Source organism: Mustelus asterias, chromosome 17, assembly GCF_964213995.1.
Source record: "Mustelus asterias chromosome 17, sMusAst1.hap1.1, whole genome shotgun sequence".
Lineage (NCBI taxonomy): Eukaryota > Metazoa > Chordata > Chondrichthyes > Carcharhiniformes > Triakidae > Mustelus > Mustelus asterias.
Genome location: NC_135817.1, coordinates 43432632 through 43450926, shown reverse-complemented (window position 1 = coordinate 43450926; position 18295 = coordinate 43432632). Strand labels below are relative to the sequence as shown.

The 18295-nt window shown below is 39.0% G+C and overlaps 1 protein-coding gene across 4 annotated transcripts in view; it reads right to left on the bottom strand.

The window, feature by feature from the left end:
- zbtb20 (zinc finger and BTB domain containing 20) overlaps window positions 1-18295 on the bottom strand; it is a 345434-nt gene that overhangs the window by 181880 nt on the left and 145259 nt on the right. The window lies entirely within an intron of this gene.

The following is an 18295-nucleotide window of genomic DNA, read 5'->3' as shown; positions in this document are numbered from 1 at the left end:
ATCAACTTCAAATGCAAGTTCAAAATCAATCTTGTTGATTATGACTTTTCTCACCTCCCGGGAGTCTTCTCCTAACCCCAGGTGGAGGTTGAATTTATGCATTAAGCCAATCTGTCCTCATGTTAACAAATGCATACTTTCAAGTCAATGCTCCCAGACAGACATCGGAAACAGGACCTTTGTTTTTAGCCTCCTTACTCGAGACGTGCTGAGGCTAACTGTAACACACCTGTTGCCATCTTGAAGTACATTGACTAACTCAGCACAGTAATCGGGAACATTTATTGTCTACATGATTAGTTGCGCTCTGCCTTAACCAGCTGAACCATCAAATGAACCACACTCTCTCGAGTGATCAAAAGAAAGCCTCTTCTCTTTCTATTATTCGAAAGTTCCAATCTGAAATGGGTTTGACAGCCTTAAATTGGTTCCTCAAGGACCTATAACACAAAACTGCCTCTAATTTGACAACCTCACTTCGAAGTGAACACGAAGATAGCTAATGTGGGAAATGGGTATTCCATGCTGTTGCAGTGCTCTCTAGATGCTGGACATATTGGTTTGTACAAATTGTTAGTATACAGATACAGCAAATAATTCAGAAGGCTAATGGAACACTATCCTATATTACAAGAGGAATTTAACATAAAAATAAGAATGTCATGCTTCAGTAATACATGACATTGGTGAGATCACATCTTGAATAGGATGTGCAGTTTTGGTCTCCTTATTTAAGGAAGGATGTAAATACAAAAATAGAAAACGCTGGAAAATCTCAGCAGGTCTGACAACATCTGTGGGGAGAGAATAGAGCCAAAGTTTAGAGTCTAGATGACCCTTTGTCAGAGATGTAAATGCGTTTTGTCATTCATTCAACCTATCGACATCAGTCTGCAATCTCTATGTCTTATTAACAACATACTTTGCTACCTATCTTGGTGTCATCTGCAAATTTAGATACCATGCCTTCAATCCCCTTATCAAAGTCATTGATATAATTTGTAAAAAAGCTGAGGCCCCAGCACAGACCCCTGCAGGACTCCACTCATCACATCCTGCCAATCATGCTCTTGGTTTTTGCCAGCCAGTCAATCTTCTATCCACACTAACATATTACCCCTTACACCGTGAGCTTGTACTATCTGCAACAACATTTGATGCGGCACTCAATAGATTGACAGGCTCTCCTTTATCCACAGCGCATGTTGCTCCTTCAAAGAATGGCGATAAATTGGTTAAATAGGATTTCCCTTATTCCACAAAAACTTGCGAACTCTTCCCGATTACCTTGAGTGCCCAGCTATAACTTCTTTAAATGATCAATTTTAATTCTTTACCCACAATAGATGTCAAGCTAACTGCCTACAATTTTCGGCCTCCCTCCCTTCTTGAATAGAGGGGTTATATTTGCTACTTGTCACTCTGATGGAACCTTTCCAGAAACTCACAAATGTTGGAAAATTATCAATGCATCTACAATCTCATTATCCACCTCTTTTAAGACCCTAGGATGAAGCCCATTATGACCCAGAGACTTGTCAGCCCACAGATCCATCAGTTTGCTCAGTAGTTCTTCCCTAGTGATTGTAATTTCACAGAGTTCCTTACTCCTTTCCACCTCCTGATTTACAGTTATTCCAAGAATGTTTCTGTATCGTCTATAGTGAATACAGAAGCAAAATATTTGTTTATTTCATCTGCAATTTCCTTATTATCACATAATCACAGAATCTTCAGTGCAGAAGGAGGCCATTCAGTCCATCGAGTCTGCATTCTACCTAGAACTATTCTCCTGCTTTCTCACCATAACGCTGTACATTTTTTCTTTTCAGAGAGCAATCCAAATCCCTTCTGAATACCTTGATCGAATCTGCCTCCACCACCCTCTCAGGAAGTTCATTCATATCGACCAGTAACTCCCCATTCTCACTCTCTAAAGGACCAACATTCACTTTCCTTGCTCATTTTCTTTTAAAAACCTGCAGAAACTCTTGCTATCCATTTTTACATCTCTAGCTTCTTCCTCTCATGCTCTTATTTCTTGCTCCTGATTAACCTTTCAGTAATTCTCTGTCATTCTTTATATTCTGACCAATCCTCTGACCTGTCACTCATTTTTGCAGTTATATGCTTCTTCCTTAAGTTTGATGCTTTCCTTAATTTCTTTAGTTAACCACAAATGGTGGGTCCTTCCTTAGAATTTTTCTTCATGGTAGGATTATACTTTGGGCATTCTGAAATATCCCCTTAAATGTCAGCCACTGATTATCTGTTGATCTATCCCATAGCTTTGTATCCCACCTCAATTAGCCCAACTTTCATGCTAACATAGATGCCTTTATTTAAATTTAAAATACTAGTCTTAGGTCGTTTCTTCTTCCTTTCAGACCTATGTAAAATTCAATCATTTTGGACCATCAATACATTGGTAAGGGTGGTTTGGTATTTTCTCACATGTATAAAATTATGAGCGTGAAATATCAACTTGGGGCCTGTAAATATTTGCCATTATCTATTGTAGTTATTGCAGATGGTGTCATGGAAAATAATTTTGCTTACTTTATGATTAATTGTTCAATCAGAAAAACCCAAAATTGTCCACACGGTAATAGTTTGCAAATACTTTTAAGTTTAGCTATCATAAGATAGTAGAACACAGGATGTCCTGTTTATATTGCCTCGCTGCTTGGGCTGATCTGAGACCAATTTTTACTTTGTCTGCCAATCTGCTAAAATTGGTTGCACTAAAGAGGCTGAGGAAATGAATACTGTCATTTGCAAATGCCATTTCTACAGAAACCGGAAGATCTCCATTTTCTAGAGTATAAATAGGGCACAAGAGACCCCAAACTAATAATGTATAATACTGTAACATCAACTTAGCTTCCGAATTTGTAATTAACATGAGAAAAAATCTTCTTAGTTTGTCACTCAACTTTTACCTTAACCTTGCAATTTTCTCTCCTCTCGCCCAGTAAATATTTACATAACCATATACAGGCTTCAGGCTTGATCAATAAAATTATTCCCAAGTCATTGATGACAGTTACAGCTATTTGCAATTCAAAACAGACTAGATAAATTACAGTACATAACCTCAAATATGCTCGCATATTAAGAAAAGCCTCCAGAGAGTCTATGGTATTATTAATCTTTCAAGACATAGCAATATTTCTTGTTCACTGAAGGTGCAGAATTATATACTGAACAGAGATTAAAACATGAGCCACTGTACAGAAAGATTAAAAAAGATTCAGCAACACCATAACAATACGCCACCTGCTTTTTCAATAACCTAGCTATCCAAATTAAAAACAAATAAGTTACTGCTGATGTATCCAACATAATGTTGTACCCAGAACTTTGCATTTCTTTTCATAAATGGCAATTGTCATGATTTGAATACATCAAATCATACTGGGGAGGCAGGATCTGAGCAGGCAGAAGGGCGCAAGTGATAACTGGCACCAAACCCAGAAGATCCAGGGTCATGTGGGAATGCTGATTTCCACAGGGATGCCTCAGTATCACTTTACATCAGGTTTTGCATCTTCAGTACGCATGATGCATACCTACATGACACAGTATATTTTGACTATGTGAAGAGCTAATTCAATCATGGAATTTTGAGGAACTGGGAGCATTTTGAGAGATAGCAAAATATTTTAGCAGAGGGGCAGGATTTTCAAAGGATACTACCCGTGAGATGACACATGACATACAGTTGGTTGCAATCAGGACCACGGTGGCAATCTTTCCAATGGCTGTGACTAAGAAGGCATTGCTGGAGGTGGCTGAGGGGGCAGCAGCAGGAAAGTAGTGTCTCATACCTGGATACAGTGGGGGAAGTGATTTAACAAACCCAAACAAGTCAGAAAAGGTGAGCAGAATTGCAGATTCAACTACATCCTTCAGTGCTTCCCTTCCCTGGCCCATTCTTGTCAAATTTATTCCATCACATCACTCCTTAGAGTCACTTAGGTTTTACCAATATCCATCGTTCTTTTCTGTGCATTTCTTCATCTCCTTTCTTCCCCACACATCACCGCTCACTCCAATCCTCAAATGCATTTTAAGCACAGCTATCACATAGCTCACATTGCAGCAACTTTGGTGTTTAGGGTAGGGTTTTTCAGAGGTGTCTTCAGGTTTGTAGAGAAAAGAATTTTCTGTGTTGCCTTCGCCAACCGCGATGCCGCCATCACCACCCTCCCCTCCTCCCCCCCTTTAAAGAATTATCCAAAGATCTCATGTACCTTTTTAAATAGCCTTCTCAACTTGACTTGTCAGTTGTTCCCGAAGATTTGTGTGCATACAATCATAGAATCCTTGCAGTGCAGAAGGGGGCCATTCAGCCCATCGAACCTGCACCGAAAACAACCCCACCCAGGCTCTATCCCCGTAACACCACATATTTACCCTACCAATCCCCCTGACGTTAAGGAGCAATTTAGCATGGCCAATCAACCTAACCCGCACATTTTTGGACTGTGCGAGGAATCCAAAACACTCGGGGGGAGGGGGGGGGGGGGGGGGAGAACCCACGCAAACACGGGGAGAATGTACGAACTCCACACAGACAGTCACCCAAGCCGGGAATCGAACTCGGGTCCCTGATACTGTGAGGCAGCAGTGCTAATCACTGTGCCCTAGGTCTCCACACCTTTGTCTTCATTCTTCCTAAAAAAAAATTCTTTCTTTTCCTTATTATTTGCTCCATCAGAAATGATAAAATATAGACCTTGACTGTTAAATAATGCAGCAAAATGTCGTCATTCTTTTAGTAATAGAATGTAAATTTGCATGGTGTGCACTGAAATATTTCATAACTGAATAGGGAGGGAATAGAGGGATACAGACTGAGTAAAGGCAGAAGGTTTTTTTTAGCTTAATTAGGGCATCATGATCGGCACAAGGTTGGATGGCCGAAGAGCCTGTCCCTGTCCTGTACTTTTTTTTCTTAATATCGCTAAGCACCAATGAAATTGTCCTCAGTGCTTTCATTGAGACGAGGGATTTCTATGACTGGTGATCTGCTTCTCTATTGTGACCAAGAGCATTCAGAAGAGAAAAGAGCAGCAATAAAACATGAAAAATTACACCACATCGTGACAAACATTAACAAAGGCACAACGGATTTTAAAGTAGTCAGAGGTAAAACGTTGAGACATATATGAGCAGAAAGCATGTATTTTCCAGATATCTCTTTTAAAACATGAACATTTTGCTGATTTCAAATTTAATTAATTAGGACCAACTGGATATGTAAAATAAAGTAAATGTCATGTGTTTCTTCATCCAGTATTTGTTTGGGATATACTAGTAATTTGATACAGAAAATAATGGGCTGGTTTAAATTAGTTAGCAGTGCAAAAAAAAACTGATCTGTCCCTGGTAGTTTAGGATCACAGGTGCGAATTGATCAAAATTTTGTGCTCTGATACCACACACACATGGACAACAGTTTAATTAAGAACACTTATTTCCTTTAAACAAAAGCAACCACACCATAAAGTACAGAAACCATACTTTCCAAATAAAGCGAAAATTCTACTTTTCACCTCTCTGATAATGTGTTAGAATTCTCACAGAACAGAGCCTAGTCTGAGACTGACTAGTTGTACAGTCTGTGAACATCAGCCTCTTCCTATCTGGAATAACTCAAATCTACATCTTACAAAAAAATGAATATATTATGCCATTTCTATTGCACTCATCTTCAAACTCATGCCTGCAGTGCCTCTTTAGCCTACAGGTGAGATCAAATGGCAGTGTCACTATATGAAAAAAACGTGTCGAGCAGTTCAGTACCATGAGGTAACATATTTATCCACACAAATCAAGAAGGACTGAAGTTACAGCAGTGACCTGTGCTATGTTCACTGAGCTTTGTTAGGATAGCTACTGTGACACTATATTTAGTCATTGCTTCCCTAGCATAGAAAAATGAAAAAGTCAGCCAAGATTACCTCCCTGATTGCTACCCAATGAACCATGCTGTACATGCTAAAGAGCGAATGTTGGAAAGAAAGGAAAGACTGAAGGAAGTAACAGGTTTCAAAAAGCTTGAGCCTGGAAATGAATTGGTTAAGCATGAGACTTTTACAAGTTCTAAGTTTAACACAGGGAGGATACAAGGATGAAGATGCAGGATGATTTCAGTGTACCTTGGAAGAAAATGTTTTTTAAAAAAAGGTAGCCACAGAGAGGTTGGAATCTGGAAATGAGATAGGAAATATTTCTCAAACAACGACTCTTATTTATATCTTGCTTTTAGTTTAGAAGAAATTCCTAAAATGCTTTATGGAGGCATAATTTTAAAAAGGTGCAAGCATTTTCTTGTATCTTCTCTAGGTGTGCAAAAGAGAATGTAACCGTAGCACAGATACTACATAGAAAATTAGTTTTCAGGGGAAATTAAAATGATCAATTTAAAATTGCAGCTGGAATGGATCACATGGCTTTGCATGAACAGGAGTAGACACATTGATAGATTTTAATTCTGTACCTCATTCCAATCACAACGATCAACTATTTGGTTGCTTCCAGGAGAACACGGCAGTGATGATGATGAAAATTCAGTGCCCTGGGGCCACCTGCCAACATCAGAAGGATGTTGACATCAATAAAACAGGTTTAGGGCTGGGGGAGAATATTTCCTGGGTGTTGTAGCTGGGCTTGGAAGCTTGGGGCAGCTGAAATGTGGTCTTACCTCAAGGGACTTGGAAGAGCATGTCAATTCTCCTGGTCTCTATTAAAGGAAGGAAATTAACTTTCCTTGCAAAAATACTGATCAAGTGTGAGTCAACGTTCTAAACTGCTCAAGTTTCTGAGTCAGACACACAGATACAATACAAATATTGACAACCAGTACTTCAATCAAAAACACTCTTTTCCTCTAAATAAAATAAATCAACCATAACATTTGGCACAGGAGTGAAGAACCAATGTAAAATTCTATCAGGGACCTATGTATGCAATGGCTGTAGATTTGCCTTTATTAATGAAGCTCCTGCCAAAGAGCCACAACCACCACAAAAGCCAGATTAAAATTAGAGTGACGGGTACACAGTGAGAAATGGAGCCACTCTATTTGAACTGCATTTCTGCTTCTTAACGAAGATCAGGGAGAGTGGAAATCACCGTTTAAGTACCTGCAATGAAACAGGAAACCAAGCCCCTTAGAGACAGCTTAAGCAATGAAGAAAATTAAAGAGTTTCAATTTAGGTCACAGAAGATTGCAAGGTTAAGATGTTGATTGGTGAAAATGATTTAAGAATTGAGCCAAAGTTAAAAGAGGAAGTAGCAGGAAACATGAAGAAACTTTCTTCAAGAAAATGAATCAGATTATTTCCCAGTTGGAAGTACCAAGGAGATCAAGATGGTGCAGTTCAAGTCACTGCACTGCAATAAGATTGGAGGCTGTTCACACAAAGGTGAAGTAATCTGAAGGAAGAAACTAAATGTAGAACATAAACAATCAAAAAAACTGCAGAAAGGATACAATGTGCTGCTAAAGATGTCACTGACCTGAATGAATAGAGAGAACCTTGAGTTAATGGATAAAAGTCAAGAGCATAAGTCATCAGATGCAGCACAATTTCAAAGACACTATATAGTCGTGAGTATGAATATGACTTTGTCAAAATGTAGAACATAAACGCCAAAGGAGTTGGAAACAGCCAGCATTGTAACAGGGAATTTAGCAAAGTATTCAAGAGCAAAGAGGCTCTTCAAAATCACCACCATTGAAAATATGCTTAAAACAATTTGGCGATTGTAAATGAGATCAGAATTTTAATGGTGAGCGATAGTTTGAGTTAACGACAGTTCACAAATTTTAAAAAGTAAAATACTCACTTAAGGACAAGAGGACAGTTAGAAAGGCAAAATAATTGCCCGTCTTGGCTAAAGGGTAAATATGAGCAATGTTCCAAAGAAAAAGATGAAATGGCACTCAAAGATCAAGATGGTATTTGCTGGGGAAGTGTGAAGCCAAATATATGAGATTGATAAAAAAAGATCACTATCCCGACCAGAGAATGAGCAGTCCAAATTGTCTGGGATAAAACTTAATGCTGCTCAAAATCACAAAGCAACATAGAACTATGATGCAAAGATCTTTACCAAGAGCATTGCAGATTTGAGGCAGAGAAGAAATTCACTTTAGGACAAGTAGCTACTGCAGTGTTCCCACAACATCTCAATGCAATAGTCATTATCTTGGCATCATTTCCACAGATTTCAAATTTTATTCTCTAATTTCTCTGAGAATTAGCAAAATCAACAAAACTGCATTTTGCATTTCATTCAATGTAATTGTTTCCACAAATTCTTTAAACGGTAACTCTTTGAAATTATTACCTTTAAGAATATCAATCAAGTTCCCTTGTAATTGCAGCCAAGAATCATTTGTTAATTGGGGCAGTGAAGAGAAAAATGGAAGCAAGAGCCACTATTCTTCCTCACCGATGACATTGGATTTCCCTGGTGGATGGTACCAGAGTAGAGCAGCTGCATCTCGGAGGGAAATCACAGTCTGATATCACAGGAAAACAGATAAGCAATTGGCTATTGAATATTTTGTAAATATCTTCAAAACTCGTGCAATTGATTAGTAATTGCAAGGTTTTATTAGTTGTAGTAAGGTTTACGAGCAATAATAAAGGTTACTGAGAGAGCAGTGTTTAATAATGATAAATTAATTAAGAATTAACTAATTGACACATGTTAAAGATGACAGGGCAGCTGATGATTTGTGACTACAGAATGTGGGCACTCTTGGATGCCAGTGCGATCAGGTTGACACATCTGTCGAGATTTGAGGAGCTTGGCCTCCGAGTCATTGAGCTGGAGACCGAGCGGCAGACATTGCGATGCATCAGGAAGGGGAAAAGTTACGTGGACACTTTGTAGCAGGAGGCAGGCGCACCTTTAGGATAGGGTTTTCTGATTTGGTCAGTGGTCAGGGAAAAGAAGGTGTGACTGTGAGTGAGGTAGAAGGAGTCTCAACCTTTAATAGGAATATAGTGGTAGTTGGGGATAGTACGGTCAGGGGGGAAAAGCATGATTCTTTGCAACTGAGGGCTGAACTACAAATAGCTGTGTTGCCTGCCCTGTACCAGGGTTCTGGACATCTGCTTTAGGCTGGAAAGGAACTTGCAGTGGGAGGAGGATGATCCAGTGTCCGTGATCCACATAGGTACCAATGATACAGGTAGAAATAAGACGTTTTCCTGAGGGAGCATGAACAGCTAGGTGATAAATTAAAAAACTAAACTGCAAAAGCAATAATCTCAGGATTACTATCTGAGCCACAAGCAAGATGAAGCATGGTAAATAAGATTGTGCCTCAGAGATTGGAATGGGTGAAATAGGTTCTGATTCATGGGGCATGAGCACCAGTACTGGGGAAAGTGGGAGTTGAACCGTTAGGATAGTCTTCACCTGGAACTTGTTGGGAAGAATGTTTTGTTGAGTTGTATAGCTAGGGTGGTAGAGGAAGCCTATAAATTAAATAGTGGGGACATGGAACCAAGTTTGGGAAGATGAAATGAACTAAAGAGAGAAGGCAAAAAAGCAAGGTAGGAAAAAGGGAAATGATGATCAGACTGTGGTAGCAATGGACAGTGAGTACAAACCTAAGAGTGCACCAGCAGATAAGGCTCAAGGTTATTAAAAAAAGGACAGGACTCAAGGTTTTGTATCTGAATCCATGCAACATTCATGACAAAACAGATGAATTGACAGCACAAATAGAAATAAATACAATCTGGCAGTCATTACAGAGACATAGCTGGGATCTGAAAATTGAAAGGTACATGGCATTTAAGAAGGACCGAAAGCTAGGAACAGGAAGAGGAATACATCGGTTAATCTCAAATTATATTGGTACAATAGAGAGAGAAGACACTACTTCTGAAGATAAAGATGTAGAATCATTTCAGGTAGTGACGAGGAATAGTGAAGGTAAGAAGTCAAAATTCTAAAAGTCCAAAATTCCCTAGATTAAAGGAAGGTCTCATCGGATTGGAAAATAATAAATGTGACACCTGTATTCAAGAAAGGAGGGAGAGAAATGACAGGCAAGTCAGTTTAAACATGCGTTGTAGGGAAATTGTTGGAATCCCTTATAAAGGAAGTTATAGAAGGGCACTTAGTAAACCTCAATGCAATCAAGCAGAGTCAACATGGTTTTGTGAAAAATAAATCATTTCTGACTACTTAATGAGGTTATTGAGGAAGTAACAAGCAATGTGGATAAAGAGAAATCTATGGATATAGTGGACTTAGATTTCCAGAGGGCATTTGACAAGGTGCCACATGAAAGATTACTATGCAAAATAAGATGTAGGGGGCAACATATAAACATGGAGGACTGGTTAGCTAACAGGAAGTAGAGAGTAGGGATAAGTGGGTCTTTTTGCAGGTTGGCAAGATGTGATGAGTGGAGTGCCACAAGGATTAGTGCTGGCGCCTCAACTATTTAAATTTATATCAATAACTTGGATGAAGAGAGCGTATATGCGTTGCTAAATTTTCTCTCAACATAAAGATAGGTAGGAAAACAAGTTTTGAAGTGGACATATGGAGTCTGCAAAGAGACATAGATAGGTTGAAGGAGTGGGCAAAGATTCTTCAGACAGAGTATAATGTGGGAAAATGTGAACTTTTCCACATTGGTAGGAAGAGTAAGAAAGCAGCAAACTATTTAAATGGAGAGAGATTGCAGAACTCTTGAGGTACAGAGGATCTAGGTGTCCTGGAACATGAATCAGGAAATGTTAGTACACAGGTACAGCAAGTGATTAGTAAGGCAAATGAAATGGTGGCATTTATTGCAAAGGGAATGGAATAGAAAAATAGGGCTGTTTTGCTACAATTGTACAGAGTATTGGTGAGACCATGAAACCACATCTACAGTACTGTATGCAGTTTTGGTCTCTTTATTCAAGAAAGGATAAATATATTAGAAGCAGTTTAAAGATTCACTTGACAGGAACCTGACTTAGGGAGATTATCTTGTGAGGAAAGGTTGGACAGACTGGGCCTGTGTGCATTGGAATTTAGAGGATTGAGAGGTAATCTTATTGAATCATACAAGATCCTGAGGGGACTTGTCAGGATGAAAGATGTTTTCCTTTGTGGGAGAGACTGGAACTAGTGGACACAGTTTAAAAATAAAGGGGCCTCCCATTTAAGATATGGGATAGATTATTTTTCTTCTCTCAGAGGGTGTGAATGTTTGGAACTCTCTTCCCCAGACAGCAGTTGAGGCAGAAACCAAAAGAGAAAATACTGGAAAACCTCAGCAGGTCTGGCAGCATATGTAAGGAGAGAAAAGAGCTGATGTTTTGAGTTCAGATGACCTTTTGTCAAAGCAGTTAAGGCAGAGTCGATTCATATTTTTAAGGCAGGAGGTAGACAGATTTTTGACCAAAAAGGGAGTCAATAGTTAGCGGGTAGGCGGAAGGTGGAGTTGAGGCCACAATCGGATCAGCCATGATCTTATTGAGTGGAGGAGTAGGCGCGATGGGCAAAATGGCCTCCTGGCATATTTGTGCCTAATTTGTATGGTTGTTCATATGAAATTCCCAATGTAGGGCACCCGAATCTTGGCCTTGGGCTTGCACTGAAATCCCTAAAGGTTGAAGAAACTCTGAAAATTATTGCAGATGAGGTTTGCCTATTTATTGCACAGACTCCCTGCTGCCCAGGGAGTCATTGAGCTGTGAACCTTCTAACTACAGCTCCACACAGTAGGGCCATCAGATCCCAATGCTAGCAGCCAGGAACATTTCTGCCCCAATACCAAGACAAGGACTTGCCAAGGGGCAATCTGCCTTGGGCAAGATCCATGATTTGGGAGAAAATTTCAGGAATCTCTCCTCACAGATGTACTTGAGGTAAGTTCCCAGCAGGGGGCTTGGGGAAAATAATCTGCAGTTTAGAACAATTCAGAAAATAGTTCTCTTAAGTTACACTAAAACAGACAGAAACAGGAAAAAAAAATCAGCTAACATAGTGCCACTTATCCATTAATGGCTTTATAGGTTGAAAGTTATAAAATATAAATGCAATATTATTTTCACTTCAGCTATAATTGTAATGACAGTGAAGAAGGATGGTATCATTCAATTCAGCAATAACATATCTAATTATTACTGTTATTTCTGAAAATCTATTTACAGCATGGCCAAAAAATGCCTTCTTCATTTTTGCTTTTGGAGTGCACACACATTCTCTCACATATTATGTGAATAGTAACATTCCAATGAACCAACAAACGAGGAACATTTTAATCCATTAATACAAAACTGTATTAACCAGCATTTTTGTATACCGTAGAAATGCGTGTGAAAGAGCATTTAATCTATAAGAGAAAGCATTTAGCTGGTACAGTACATGCTAGTTAATAGACACCCAGTTAATGGGAACATTTGGTTAAGGAGAATATTTGCTCAACCAGAATTTAACTCCTACTGTGCTGTCTATTACGTACAATGCAATGTATTACTGACAATTCAATTTAGAGATTTATTCTGTTGTAGTGCTCCAACTAGATTCAGTAACCTCATTACAAAAATATGGATCCAAGTAGTTATGGGCTTCCAATGCCCAAACAGCCAATAGAAGTTTTTTTTAACCTATCAAAAGCAAGTATTTTCAAAGTGGAGGTCGGTTAGTTCAGTTGGCTGGACAGTTGGTTTGTGATGCAGAGCAATGCCAACAGCGTGGGTTCAATTCTCGCAGTGGCTTAAGTTCTTCATGAAGACCTGCCTTCTCAAACTTGCTGAGGTGTGGTGATCCTCAAGTTAAATCACCACAAACCTATGGTCATCTGGGACTATGGCGACTTTAGTGACTATGGTGAACTTTTATATTCAAGGTGCTCCCACCTTCAAAGTAACTGGTGAATGTCAGGAAATACAGGGAGATAAATAAGTGTAGCATTTTGATTAACAGAGAGAAATAATGGATTTAGCTTCAAAGAACAAGGGAGAATTGGTGGAGCTAAGGGAAGACAGAATAAGCAGAAACAGTTAAGGTTTATTTTTGCGCTAAGATCATATGAGACATTTAACATGACTGTACCAGGCTAACAGTAGGCCCAAATAGCCTGTACATGTATACTCATGTGCACAACTGAAATGCACCAAAATATTACATGGGGAAAACATGTTAGCTGCATAAAATGGAGAATAAACTATTATAACAATAATATTCTCGATCAGTATCTTAATATACTTTGCAGGATCCATTCCAGATTAGTAGACATAACTAACGTAATCAAATGGAATAACTAAACTTTCATTTGCATATAGATAACCAAGTACTGTTGCCCTACACAATACACATTGCTGGGGTTTTCATAAATAAATGACGATTAACTGTTACCAACATGCAGAATTTGCTTAATTTCCTAATAATGCACAATAGACCCCATAATAAGTAGGCTAACATTGAAGAAAAACTGCTGTGAAATAGGTTCCTATTAGGTTTATATAGGTGAAAGAAGTGTTATAACTCAGGAGGACCAGTACACAACACATATTAATTTTTGTGGAACAGTTGCTTCAACAATTCTTACTAAATTTAGCCACACACATTGCTTAAATTAAAACTAACCACCCTGACAGCCAAAGTGAAGTAAACAAGTGCGAAAGCGAAAGTCTGGCATGTTGATCAGCAGCAATAAAGATATCACTATGGCGGTATCTGCTGAAGTGTAAGGACTGGAGGAAAACTGAGTGTAATAGTTGATTTATTATTAAAAGTTTACAAATTGTACAAGGCCATTGGGAAAGTAAATACTGTAAAGCAAGGTTTATAAGTTGATACAGTATATAATTCGACCCAATTTCCCTGGCCCAAAAATCATGTTATTGCATAAACTCAGCATACAAGTCGACTCCCCCTTTTTAGCCACAACATTCTATATTCGCATTAGCAGTCAGCCTCTATTTTTCACTCTACAAATGCATATTTTACTTACTGGTGCCTTATAACTACGTCGAAGGGGTCAAGCTATGTTGCAAAGGTATGTGGGAGTTTAAGGCGTGCCCATTCTTTGCATGGTGCTAATGATATTTCAAAATGGCAATCACTCACACCCTCTGTTCACTTCTATACTTGGCATACTTGGAAAATCAACCCAAAAAATAGAGGCAACTTATATGTCGACATTACAGTAGTATTTTAGGTGGAATTGCTGGGACAATGAAACGTACAACTAAAAAGGTTGCCATTAGTGCAATCAAACCACTGTAACAGTTTGAGGAATTTCAAGTGCAAATCTACACTTCACAATTGTTTGTGCTCGTTTAAATAACATTGTGTTGGAAGTTAGCCTCACCCACAAAACTACCAATGCCTCCAGATCACCATGTCAAATTTCCACTAATTGCACCCATTTACAGACCAAGGTTTGTAAATTTTTAGGCACAAGGACAATGGACTTAATTTTATGATTAACTGTGAAGCAACAATACTCACTGCTGACCTTGAGGAAATTGCCCACAAAGATCAAGCCATCTGTTTGACATAGATTTTCCCTTCCCTGACAGCAGTTTAAATTGCCACCAAGTCAAAAAGATCCAGTAGCACTGATGTCAGCAAGCAGGGCAAGCAGCCAATTGGATTGAAGTATTTTCACAGATAGAAAACTAGGAAGTTAAAAGCTCAATTACGCTTTACCTTGAGTTTAAATATTCAGATAGTTAAATAAATGAATTATAATTGGATAAAGAGACAAGTTAGCAAAAAAAAAGCAATATATGGATTTTATCATATTGGAGAAATTTAGCATGAACATAGCTTTTCAGCGTTCATGAGAATGTTTAACCATAATTATGAATTTAGTACATTTAAAAGCTTAGGTACACCTCATTCACAACATTGTAATTTTTCAAGGGCCTTTATAGCGAGTCCCGCAGTGTAGAGGCAAAGACCATAGAATAGTTGTAGCACAGAAAGAGGCCTTTCAGCCTGTCATGTTCATCCTAGCTCTCTGTAAGAGCAACTCATCTCATCCTATTTCCCCATGCTTTTTTCCCATAGCTCTGCAATTATTTTCTCTTCAGACAACTGTCCAATTCTCTTTTAGAAACAACGTTCCACCATTTTCTCAGGCAGTATATTCCTGACCCTAACCACTCGCTACATAAAAGCATTTTAACCTCTCGTCTCCATTGCTTCTTTTGTTAATCAATGCCCTCCAGTTCCCAATCCTTCCTCCAATTGGAACAGTTTCTCTCAACTGAGTCCAGCCCCTCATGGTTTTGAACACCTTTATCAAATATCCTTTTCTCCAAGGAGAACAGCTCCAGCTTCCCGAATTTATCTATATAACTCATTCCAGGAACCATTCTTGTGAATCTTTTCTATACTGTCCAATGCTTTCACATCCTTCCTAATGGTGTGGTGCCCAGAATTGGACATGATACTCCAGTTGAGGCCAAGTATTTTATTAGATGTAGGCCAAGTATTTTATTATTTGTAAAACGTTACAAGTACAATATAGTGGTATAATAGTATTATACTAGTATTTTATACATGTTTATCATACATTTCCTGCTTTCATACTCTATGCCCTTACTTATAAAGCCCAGGATCCCTTATGTTTCATCAACTTCTCCTGCCGCCTTCAATGATTTGTACACATACAATCATCCTCCAACCTGTCCCGGCTCCTCTGCTCTTTCACCCCCTGTAGAATTCTACCCTTTATTTTATATTGCCTCTCCTAATTTTTCCTATTCTGTGACTTCACTGGAGAGTTTGGTGGGATGGGGGTGTGGAAGTTGGGAGACCTCATTGACGCATCTGTCAGTGGAGCACAGAATGATTCTCAGCAACATCTACGTTTCCATTCGTATGTGTGGATTCTCAAAATAGCTTTCAGCTTTAGTTGAGTAATCATGGTAAACACTGACAGTCCCACCACTATTACCATTGCAAGACCAATGTTCTAAAAAAAACTTAGAAACGTTTTACTATTTGCTGATGTAACTTGTAAATAGTTTTTGAAGTCATCTTCAATTATTTAAAATTGGATTACTCACAGGTAGTATACTAGACACTGATTAAAATTGCTTATTTGTTGTAATGAATCAGTTTGCAGCTGTATTAATAAATCTGCAGTGCCGAGAAGGAAAGGGAAGGAAAAGCAGGTGGAGCAATGGTGAATAACGGAGAAAGAAGTACGGAGATGATGAGGAAGGGGGATATGAGGAGATCAAGAGCAATGTAAATGACCAGAAAAACACAAGATCCTCAACTATATCGAGGAACATTTCTAAAGTAAAAAGAAATTCAGGGCCCAATTTGTAATTTTGGTTGCGAAATTTGAATTGGAGACAGTGATGTCTTTCCTCTCACTTCCTCCCCCTCCCAAGTGGTTCTATACCATCTTATATGTTCTCCACACTTCTCCCTCTGCTCTCCACCATTTCCCTACCTACCTCTCTCCTTCCTTTTCTTCTCTATCCCCTTCCTCTCTACCCTCTCAACAACTTGTACTTACATAACGCTTTTAATAGTTTGAGATTTCATAGGAGCGTAATAAAAGAAAAATATGCACAAAGATAGCATAGTTATCATGGACAAAGGGGTCAAAGTTGGGAGTGTGGAGGCTGCGATGACAGCAGTTCAAAAATAGAAGGGAGCTGATCATATTATTCCTCTCCTGTCTCCCCTTCCCACATCTCCCATCCTCCTCTTCCCAGACCTCCCATCCTCTCCTCCTCCCTCCACTTCTCTCTTCTTTCCCCCCCCTTGCCAACTTTCCCCACTTCTCTCACTTGCTCTCTTCACCTCTTGCTTCTCACCTGTAAGATGTTTTTTGTCTTCACTCTTTATCTACAATACGACAAAGGCTATATAGTTTGCCGATAAAAAATAAAATTTCTGATTTGAGTATTGAGAGCAAAATTTGATTTATAAAAATTTTAAATTATCCTCTAACACAACTACAAACAGACTTAGTAACAATAGGGGATCTCAAGTGGCATGACACATGGGAAATCAAAGCATATATTATTTTATACATATTTTAACAGGGCTACTGATTTATGGTGATTGAATAAGTCAAATCACATTTTTATTACTCGTAATTCTGAAAGTGATGTGGCATTTTCAGCTTCAGAATTATATTTTATGCATATCTTCAGGAAAATTATTACGTGGTTATGTACTCCGTTTTATCTTTCAATTAAAACTTTTCCTTTCTTAAACAATAGCCCCAAGACACAGAAGGAGACCTCAGAGGTTACCAGTCGATCCGTAGGAGTACTGGGAGCATATTTTGAGGATGTTGGCAAGGTAGTCTTGGGATTTAGAGACACCAGTGAAGTAAGTGATAGTATGTTTGAAGGCACAGTGAGAATATTGGATAGCTGGGTACTTTGGCCCTAGCGGTCTGGGGCACTGGCAGAGGGCTGCTGTAATTAAATCATTTTGGGAGGGTGGCCTTTGGGATCATGGAAGCACTAGATTGAGGGTGGCAAGGCAATGACGCATTTGTGAACAGAACTAGTGGCTAGGGGGAAATGCAAGGGTTATGGGAGTGTCTTAGGGCTGTAGGGAAATGGTGACAGAAGCATGTGAGATGGTGGCAGAGTTGTGAGGGTGGCAGTAAGGTCTGTAAGCACTGTGGTCGGTCATCAAGTCCATGGAGGACTGGGAGATCTGGCAGCACCAGAAGCAGACTCCAGCTCGACTAGTCAGCTGCAGCTACAGTCAGAATGTAGCAAGAGGAAGAAATTTGAGGTGGGAATGAAGGCACATTTTCACAGGCTGTTGAGAACTATGCAACTTGAAAGTGGAGATGTTAGGAGCATTAGAATGCTAATAAGTCATGTTGAAAGTCAGAGAGGTACACATAAGAAATACGGATAAAAACCAGGAAGTTTAAGGTTAAGGGAAAGGCCTGACAGAAGGCAGAAAGTAAGTGCTATAAAGGAGCTAGTGGAAAAGAATTCCCTTTGTTTAAAATACAATGAGTTGATCTAGAATGCACTTTTTGAAAGAGTGGAGAAAGCAGATTCAACAGTAACTTTTGAAAAGAGGAATCGGTTGTGAACTTGAAGAGAAATAAAATTCAGACAATGGGGTAAAGACAGTCAATGGGACTAACTGGATAACTCTTTCAAAGAGTAGCATGATTCTATGAAAAATTGCTTGCTATGCACTAGCTGGTCTCACTCGTAATCAGGAGATTCTTCTCCTTTGTCTTTCCCTGTGCCTTTACTTCTCCGACTCAGTTTCTTTCCCCTACTTTTCTCACTGTGTTCC